Below are 10,519 nucleotides of genomic sequence, written 5' to 3'. Positions count from 1 at the left end.
TATTACAGTATACCAGCCTGGACCCAGAAACGCCTGACGGGAGACATGTCCTTATGACATACTTCCTAGCTCAAAGCTACCCCGACATTAAAGCTAAACTCAAAAAGTTACAACAGGGCCCCGCTACCCCACAGACTGAGATCCTAACAGTGGCCTTTAAAATCTTCCATAACCGGGAGGAAGAGAAAGAACGCCGTAAACAAAAGGCTGATCAGGCCAATTTCCAAATGTTGGCCCAGCTAATAAGACCACAACCTGGGCACCCTTCTACAAACAAGCCCCACCCACGAGCTTGTTTCAAGTGCAGAAAAGAAGGACATGGTCAAGGGCGTGCCCCTCCCCCAGATCTCCTACCACCCCATGCCCCAGATGCCACAAAAAGGGCCACTGGGGGTCTAATTGCCCAGCCACCCGAAGGGGAGGCTGGACGAACAACCCCCATCCTAAGCCCACTGTAGTGGGGCTGGCAGAAGAAGATTGACGGGGCCTGGGGGCTTCTCGCCCGACCATTTCCATCACCAAACAGGAGCCCAGGGTTACTTTAATAGTAGACGGTCGCCCCATCTCCTTCCTCCTAGATACAGGAGCCACCTTCTCAGTCTTGCAAGATTACCGGGGCCCTACCATGCCTGCCATTACTCCTATAGTCGGGGTAGGAGGTAAACAGATTTTCCCATTAAAAACTCCCCCCTTTTATGCACAATCCAAGACAATCCCATACCTTTCTCCCACTCCTTCCTGGTTATGCCCCAGTGTCCCATCCCTTTACTAAGACGGGACATCCTTTCTCTCCTCCATGTTTCCATAACTATATCCACTCCCACAGCCCCCAGTACTCCCTTTCTAATGGCCTTCATAGCTGACGACCCCCCTCTACCCAATGAAAGCTCCGGTTCTGCCCTCATACACCCTGTAAATCCCAAAGTTTGGGACATTACAAGCCCCTCCATGGCTCTATGTCCTCCTGCCTCTATCAAATTATGTGACCCCTCTCAGTATATCTGTCAGGCCCAATACCCCCTAATCACTTCAGCCCTCATAGGCCTCCAACCCATCATTCAAGATCTTTTAAACAAAAATTACCTCAGACCCACTCACTCCCCATTTAATACCCCCATATTAGCTGTTAAAAAAACCAACAGATCTTTCCGCCTCGTCCAAGACCTTCGCCTCATCAACATGGCCATCGTCCCTATCCATCCCTTAGTCCCAAATCCATACACCCTTTATCGTAAATCCCTGCCTCGGCCTCCCACTTCTCAGTCCTAGATCTCAAGGACACATTTTTTTTCTATCCCTTTAGACCCCTCCTCCCAAGACTTTTTCACCTTCACCTGGACAGACCCATACACAAGACATTCTGAACAACTCACTTGGACAGTTTTGCCACAAGGCTTCCGAGTCCACCTTATTACAATACATGGATGATCTTCTACTCTGCAGTCCCTCGTGGGAACAGTCTCAACTTGACACTGCCTCTCTACTTAACCTTCTAGCTTCCAGAGGTTACCGGGTATCCCCCGTCAAGGCTCAAATCTCTTCCCCTTCTGTCACTTACCTCAGATTCCTTCTATCTCAACAAAGAAAGTCCATTACCTTAGACAGAAAATGGCTCCTCTCTGACCTGCCCATTCCCAAAATCAAGACAGAAATCCTTTCCTTTCTAAGCCTGGCTGGGTATTTTACAGCGTAGATCCCTAACTTCTCCCTGTTGGCAAAACCCCTATACGACCTCAGCAAGGGCCCCCCTGAAGAACCATTATCCTCCTCACCCCGACACTCCTTCATTAAGCTCCGTCGAGCCCTTGTGGAAGCCCCAGCTCTCCAGCTTCCTGATTTGTCAAAGCCCTTCTCATTATACATTCATGAGAGGTCCCGTCAAGCTCTAGGAGTCCTAAGCCAATATTATGGCCCATCCTTTGCCCCAGTAGCTTATCTTTCCAAGCAATTAGACTCCACAGTTCGGGGATGGGCCCCCTGTCTACGGGCATTAGCCGCTGGACAGCTCTTGCAGAAGGAAGCTCATAAACTGACATTCCGGGCGCCCCTTACCATTCTGTCCCCACATCACCTAAAGGACCTCTAACCTACAAAAGTTTACAGACTCTCCCTCCCTCCAGACTCCTGACCTTACTGTCCTCTTTCCTCCAAAATCCCGTTCACCCCCTTTGCTATCCATACCTGAATCATGACTTTTTCCTCCTTTACTGCTCCCTCGCTCTCTCTCGCTTTTTTTCCTCATTCCTATTGTGTTCCCCTCCACCCCAGCCTCCTTTGTATGGCAATTCAAAGTCAGACAGACTTACACACAGCATCAAACAAAAATTACTGCCCTCATTGCCACATCAGACTGCCCTCTGAAAGGCTGCTCCGAGCCTTTATACCTCCACTTTCCTCCCTCCACCGAAGTGTTCACTAGCAGCTACCTTTATTCTCCCTACCTCTGCTTCCTCTATGACCAAAAACAAGCCTGTTGCAGGCGATGGCCAGACACCTACGGGGATGTCCCTACTGGTCTTGCGCCATTCACTACATGGGTAACTCCCAGTACCCGCAGTATTACTCCTCCAACCCATTCTCTTCAATACTAACAAACCCCTTCCTTACCTGGCTTTGGCCCATTGCAGGCCCTATAATAATCATTCTCCTCACCTGTCTCTTCTTGCCTTGTAAAGTTTATCAAATCCCAAGTTAGTAAAATCTCTAATCAAACTTTCAACCAGCTTTTACTCAGGAACTACCAGCTTTTAGCCACAGAAGATCCCTCACCCTCACGTAACCTCCTCACCACACGCTGAGATGGACCCCTCTCTCTGCTGGAAATTGTTCCTGGAAACAATGGCCGCAGACACCTGGCTTCTGGCACCCGTATCCTCTTGGCACCATTAGAATCAAGAAGTCCTCGATCTATGGTTACAGGGAACCTTCATTGATTTCCAACCTGAAGAAGTCCACATCTACTCGTCCTTACTGTGGGGAGTCCTATCAACCCTTTCCTCCCAGTCCTCAAGCCCTCACTCCCTTCTCTGCCCCCGTTCAGCAGGAAGCAGTCAGAGAGAAAGCAACGTCCACAACCCCATAGAGGAGAAAGGGGGGAATGAAGGGCCCCCACCCATAAGATGGCGAAATTCCTGCTTCTCTTCCGGGTCCTTGATTCCCGCCGGCGCCATCTGAACCCCAATCACCCCTTGCCCCCCTAATCCCAGCACCTAGCCAATAGCCACCAGCCCCGTAGAAGTAACAGCACAATCACCCCATGCCCCTTCCTATATAACCCAGCACCTTTCCCTAATAAAGCGAAATTCTCTGGTGAATTGCTGCTGTGTGTCGCTCCTTTCCTTTCACCAATAAAATTCTTCTGTAGGGCCACATATTTCAGCCCACTTTATCAACAAATTTTAAAATAATAGCTCTCAGTAGAATCTCAGCCAAACAATGAAATGGTGCCTTGTTTCTGGGTTGCTCAATTTTATGTTGAGTGTTTCACTCCAGAAATCTTGTAAAGGGGGACTGTTTCAGTGTAAGGAAGAGTGTGCTCAACAACACCTTGGCCCAACATGGTTCTAAGACTGGACACCTCATGAATGTCTATTAATTTGCATTTACTGGGAAGCTGACCTTCAGGAAATCCTGGGCAGTGGTAAACCACTCCCCTGAGGGCAGCACATTTTGAAGTCTTTTCCTGTGTACCTTCAGCACAGCGAGAGAGAGCACACTTTCTGCCGAAGCAAACTTTACTGCCTAGCTCTGAGGCTTTCCACTGTTATATCCAAAGCAGATTTCAGAGGTTTAATTCTTAAGAAAGATTAATAATATATCAGGAACATAAAGGCAACAGGAACATAAACTTAATGGCAAACATATAATCAATGTTTCATAATGTTTTTAGAATAGGAGGATATGTAAAGTTTGCTCTCTATAATTTCTTTCCCAGACCTCATAAATAAACAATGACTCTTTTCCTCCATGTTCAACTGATTTATAGGCAGATCTTTAAGTAAAGTGCTCCCATTCATTACTAATGCACTGCATAATGCACTGTAATAAGTGAATATAGCTTGAGTATAATCGTTTAACATATTAATAAAGAATCAATGTGATTTAAAGCAACAACCCTTTCACTTTACACAAACAATCTCTGGAAAAGAGCAGGGAGAAGTAAGCATGAGAGACCAATGTTCACAGCATGGCCACCGCAGAAATCCCCATTAGTCACAAGGAAGCCCGCAGAAAATGAAGAAGTACCAGTCACTAGAGGCAAACTCACAAAGCCGCTGCTGCACAGCCTGGGAACGACAGTGCCCCCAATTCCTCCCAAGGGGAACAGGAATCAGCTTTGTTCTCTCACTGCAAACTCTAGAAGCATCAACGCAGCCATGGAACAAAACCTTCCTGGGGAAAGCCAGTATAGGCGATTACTTCAAGCCTGATACACCTACTTATTGTGCAGACTTATGGGAAATTGGACAGGAGCTTTTTGCTGTGAATGGAATTAACCCTTGTCATTTAATATTTCACACCAGCCTGGTGGCTCCCTAACAAGAACAAATGGCTAAGGCTTATTTACCTTGAGTGGGATTTAATGATAAGGATGGCAAAGAAATGTGTACCATAAAAGGTATCATACCCGCAGTCTGTGAGCCAGTATCATTGTTATTTATCATGCGTTGGGAAAACGGATGCCCATAATTTCTGGGTTTGGAAACACAAGAAAAACAGCTACTGCCCCAGCTTAAGAGAAGACCTAATTAAACAGGAAAAAAAATGACTCTTTTCCCCCTAGAAGACAGCTGTAGAAGAGCGAGAAACTGACTTATTTTAGGAAAGATGTGCTTTTTTATTTAAGATAGAATGGCTAGTTTCCTGGATTTTCCGTTTCTGTACCCTTGCTTCCATTGCTCTTCTCTACCAAAAGAACATCTGTTTTATGGGCTGAGCTCTGACAGCCCTTCCTCCTCATTTTTCAGATGATGAACTGCCTCTGCGTTGTGATTTTTGAACCTCAGTGTTTCCATGGCCAGTCTGTCTGGCTGGAGAGCTCAGCACTTCTGTTTCAGTTGGCCAGATTTCTTCTGGGTATGCAAGCTTCTGGATGCAACACATCAAAGTGAGGCCCAACTGTTTGGGAAATGGGGCAGAGAGGGTGACGCCCACTAAAGGATACGAATTGTGATATAAGTGGCTAGCTGACCACCAAAGATAGTTCTTCCCTTGCGGAGTGCAAACTTATTGCTGGGAAGTATCTGCCCATCCAAAGACTACATATCCCAGCATCCTTTGCATTTAGAGTGGTGTCATGTGACTTATTCTCACTAATAGAATGTGACTAGAGCAATGTTCACCTCCACCAATACAAAATGGGTAAATAAGCAAGTGTAGCTTTCCCACCCTCTTTTCCCCATCAGCCAACAGAACAGAGAGAATTCTAAGGCTCAAGAAGAGGGAAGAGCTGCAAAAGGGAAGGAGCCTGGGTCCCTGAGTGACTTAATGGAATGCTGTCCATTTACAAAGGACTTTTCATGACCAAGAAATGAATTTCTAGTGAGTGAAGCCACTGAGATTCCAGGCAATATCAGTAAACAGTGGCTAATATTACCTTGATTAGTACAAAGAAGGAAGCATTGTGGTGAAAAGGAGGACCAAGCTGGAAGGCATGATAATGATCCTTATTGGGCCATGGTAATTCAAGACAAACCTGTATGCTTTCACATATTTCAAATCACCATCTGCTTTACCTTCCTGTTCTCAGGATGCTGTTTCATCATTTCCAACAATTCAGCATATAGCTAATCCTGTCCACTTCACCTCAACTTCTGCCATCTTCTAATGAAGATAACTTCAAAATCCCTGCTGAACTGCATCATCCTTTACCCATATTATTATCCTAATTACCCTCTAGATCTCAGTTCAACTTCACTTCTTCAGGGAACCCTTCTCTCACTACCCATATAAAGTCAGATCTCATTAGTATAAGCTTTCACAGCACTACATTTTCTTAGGTCACAAAAAATAACTTTACTTCTGTTTGTGATTATTACATTAATTCCTATCTCCCCAACTAAACACTAGGTTTTGCACATTACTTTATCACCACTGCCTGATGTATATTTAGCACCTCATAAATACTAACAGATGGATAAATCATATGAAAAATTATTAAAACCTTACTATATTACATGTGGAGGGCCAGAGGTCAGATCACTGGATCTGGTCACTAGAAGTGATATCACCGGAAGTGAAAAAACTGGAACTGGAAGTGACAACACCGGATATTAGATCAGCCCAGAAGTGACATAATTGTGAGCCTGTGTATATAAGCTGTGCTCAGAAATAAAACTGCATCACTTGTCTGTCACCAGTGTTCAGTGGACCTCCTGGTCTCACCTTTGGTTTCTGTATCTTTCTTGTATCTATCTCTGTGTTTTTCTTAATCTTCCACCCACTCCTCTCAGGTTCAGAGGGTTTGCAAAGCTGGTCTCCACAATCCCAGGCACTTTATGTTTGCTCATTGAATTCCTCCCCCAAGCCCTGTAAAGTAGGTACTACTACCCTCATTTTAGATGCAAAGAAACTGAGATTCTGAAAAGTTAAATACAATATCCAAGGACATAAATTTATAGAAGTGGAACTGAAATTTGGAACCAAATCTGAGTCAAGACCTCCCTATGTATGAGTATGCATAGAATATTTCCTAATCTTACCTTTTAAAAGTGTTTGATTTTAAATTCATATGTATCATTTTTATAGGCTCAGTAAAACTTCCATTGCTGTGTATTTGTTTTTATTGAGGTATAATTTGCATACGATGAGATGCAAAGATCTCAACATTTTAATCAGTTTTAACAAATACATACACTCATGTAACCCACACCTGTAGCAAGGTACAGAATTTGCTATCACCCCCATAAAGCTCCCTTGTGCTTCTTCACTTTCAATCCAATCCCCTCCTTAGAAGGAACTACTGTTCCAAGTTTTCACATTTGGTTAGTTTTAGAACTTCACAAAAATAGAATCATTCAGTATTGTGTTGTCACATGGATCAGTAGTTCATTTCTTTTTGTTGCTGAATAGTATTCCATTGGATGGATATACTATCTTATTTTATCTGTTCACTTGCTGATGGACATTTGGGGTTTTCCCAGTTTGGGGCTATTATGAATAAAGCTTCTACAAACATTCTTGTACAAGCCTTTTTGTGGACATATGTTTTCTTTTCTTCTGTGTAAAACCCAGAAATGGAATTGCCAGATCATAGGCTAGGTGTATGTTTTTAAGAAACTGCCAAAGCATTTTTTAAAGTAGTTGTACCTTAGTACACTCATACCAGCAATGTAAGAGAATTCAAATTCCATTTGCCCCACATTCTCACCAATGCTTAGAGTTGTTGATCATTCTAGAGGTTATGGTGGTCTCTCACTGTAATTATGGCTTGCATTTACCTGAAGATTAATGATGCTTATAAGTTTTTCCTTCTGATTATTGGCCATTTGTGAATCTTCCTTTATGAAGTAGCCATTAAGTCTTAGGTTCAATTTTTATTTTATTTTTTCATATATCTATTGGGTTACTTTTAATAGAGGAAGGAGGGAGGGAGAGAGGAAAGGAAGCAAGGAGGGTAAGTTGGTTCCTTCATCAAGCAACTCTACAAGATTCTCCAGCAGTTTCCCACCAAACTGGATCTGGACCAGATTCAAACTTTCAAGTTCATTACATCCTGGTCCCACCAAGGAGGTCCCTTTGTGCTGGAAAGAAAGAGAAACCTCCCAAGTCTATCTAAATGCCAGAATAGTAGAGTAACATACAAGGGTATGCCATACAGATAAAGAACACCTGCCATTGAGGAAAAGCATCCCAATTAATGGAGAAGCACCAACCAGAGGAAAAGTGTGATTCTCACCCAAGGCAAAGGTCATTCCCAAAGCAGGCAGGGACTTCAGCACCTACCCACAAAATCCCTTGATAGTCTAGTAGCACATCAAATAACAAGGCATTCCAACATGATGTCTTGCAAAACATCAGCAATCCCTAGGTGGAAACTCTAGATCTAGTATCTCCTTAAGTTTCTTAGCCACCATGTGCAGTCTGTGCTGAAATGACACCATCACGCAGTTAGCCAAGGAATCTTCAGCTGTCAGATGCTTTTAATTCTATGATGAAATTCCAAAGTGCCACCTTTCCTAAAAGGAAGCAAATTGTGAGTGCTTAGCCATTTGAGCGCTCAATTATCACGTTTGCCCCCGCAATTAGGAAATGACACCCACTAATTGGGTAACTGTGTACCTAAGTGCCCTATTTGTGGAGGCAAACTGAAGGCATAATATATGCAAATCAAGCTGCATGTAAAAATTGTGTCCCATTAAACTGAACTGTCACTGCATGTCAATCAAGGCACAATCATGTCCCCCTCTTTCTGAGGGAATAGTTTTTGCCAAAGTGATCCTTGATATCTGAGTCTCACTAATGATATAAAATAATAAAGTATAACTTACATGGCACCTAGTATTAAATATGAATCATGTCATCTTTCTGGCAAAATTGGGAGCTGCCTGAACCGTGAAGTCTTACAAATGGTTAATGCTGCCTTCCTAGAGGGAATAAGTAAGTTCTTATTGCTGAGGAAGAAGCTCTTCAGTCCCCAGGAAGAGGGTGCATACTTTGCAAGGGGTCACACACATCTAAAATGTTCAAAGGTTTATGGTTCTCCATAGCTACTGTACACCAGGCCCTGTCCTAAACATTTGACATGCATTATCTCATTTTACCCTATGACAGCCCTAGGAACTAGATACTCTTATCAGCCTCATTTTACAGATGAAGAAACTAAGACATTAGGAGACTTGCTCAAGGTCATAAAGCAACCAAGTGGCAGAGCCAGGATTTGAACCCACCTTCTTCTCTCCCACTTCCCACTTCCAACCCATCCTCAAATTCTAGGAGTTCTATTATCTTAATTTCTTTCAAATCAAGTTAATCTCACCATCTCCACTGCACTATCCTGACTGTGGCCACCATCACCCAACAGTAGTTTTCAAGTTGACGTCCCTTCTACCAGTCTACAGCCAGGGTGATTTTCTATAATGCAAATCTGACCATGTTACTCCTCTTGTTAAAATGCTATTCCCTCACAATGACAGTCAAACTCATTTACACAGCAAACAAATTGTGTCATGAATTTTCCCACAGAACCTTCTATAAGTCACTGGAATCCTGCTCCTCAGACAGGCTGTCATTTCCTACACACTACTGAAGTTGCTGTTGTTAACATCCCTAGTGACTCCACAACGCAAATGCAATGACCAACATAATTCTCATTGCCCTCAAACTTTCAGGGTCATCTGATACAGTTCATTATTCTCTTCTAGTTGGGCTTTTTCTTCAGTTGATTCCCAGATACATCTGGTTTCCCACTTCCTTATCAGCTGCTCCTTGTCACTGTCTCAGGATCCACACCTTGAATATCTTCTCATGTCTATTTTCCCTTATTTGCTCAATTCTTTCCTCCAGAACCATGACTTCAAATCCCATCTGTCCAATAAGGACTGTAAAATGTGATTCCCCAGCCCTAACTTCAATCCTGAACATCAGGCTTAAATTTCCAGTTACCTAGTTAAGTCTCTGCTTGGGTGTCAGTATCTCAAACTACTGACCCCATCATTTACCCCAAACCACCTCCCCTTGCACTTACTCCCCGCTCAATAAATGGCAACTCCATCACTCCAGTTGTTCAAAAGAATTTGTTGCCTCCTCTCTTTCTCTTCAGTGCTGCACAAAATATGTCAGTTAATCCTGTCTGGACTACCTTCAAAATATATATCCTGAATCTGACCACCCTGCCCTGCTCCACTACAAGCACATGATCCGAGTCACCATCATTTCACACCTGCACCTGCCATAGCCTCTCTCCCTGATTTACTCCCCACTTGCTCCCTACTGTCTATTTTTAATACTATAGAGAGATCTTACCAAAATGTAAATCTGATCATGTCACTCCCCTGCTCTACACTCCTCACCTCAGCCCAATGGTTTCTCTTTCTACTTAGAAAAAGAATCCTAAATCCTCAGTTCTTTCCTTCCACTCTATCCACTTGTGCACGCAAAATTAGAATTATAGTTTGGCCAACCTCCTAACCACATGCATTTTATATCCTTTTCAGTTACTCTAATGTAATTCCACCCTACAATCATCAGAATTCTCTTTTGGTCAATATTACCCATTAAATGATAATAACCACAGTTACCATTTACTGTGTGCTTAAAGTGCATAAACCATTTCTCCACTTGGTCAGTGGCTGTCTAGAACTTAGAAAAATTCAGTCGTACCTGGAATTGCTCCACTGGGCTCAGCATGATGCTCCGGTTTATTTCCCTTTGGCCAATGTGATATCTGCACTAAGTACTAGATTCACAGTGACAAAAAGCAGCCACAGCCACAGCTGTGTTGATTTGATCTCACTTGGCACTAACATCTCCCAAATTCCTGAGGACTTACTGACCCCTACCATGTGACCTTTAGCAGAGA

This window comes from Manis pentadactyla, chromosome 10, assembly GCF_030020395.1.
Source record: "Manis pentadactyla isolate mManPen7 chromosome 10, mManPen7.hap1, whole genome shotgun sequence".
NCBI lineage: Eukaryota > Metazoa > Chordata > Mammalia > Pholidota > Manidae > Manis > Manis pentadactyla.
This window is presented reverse-complemented; position numbering follows the sequence as displayed.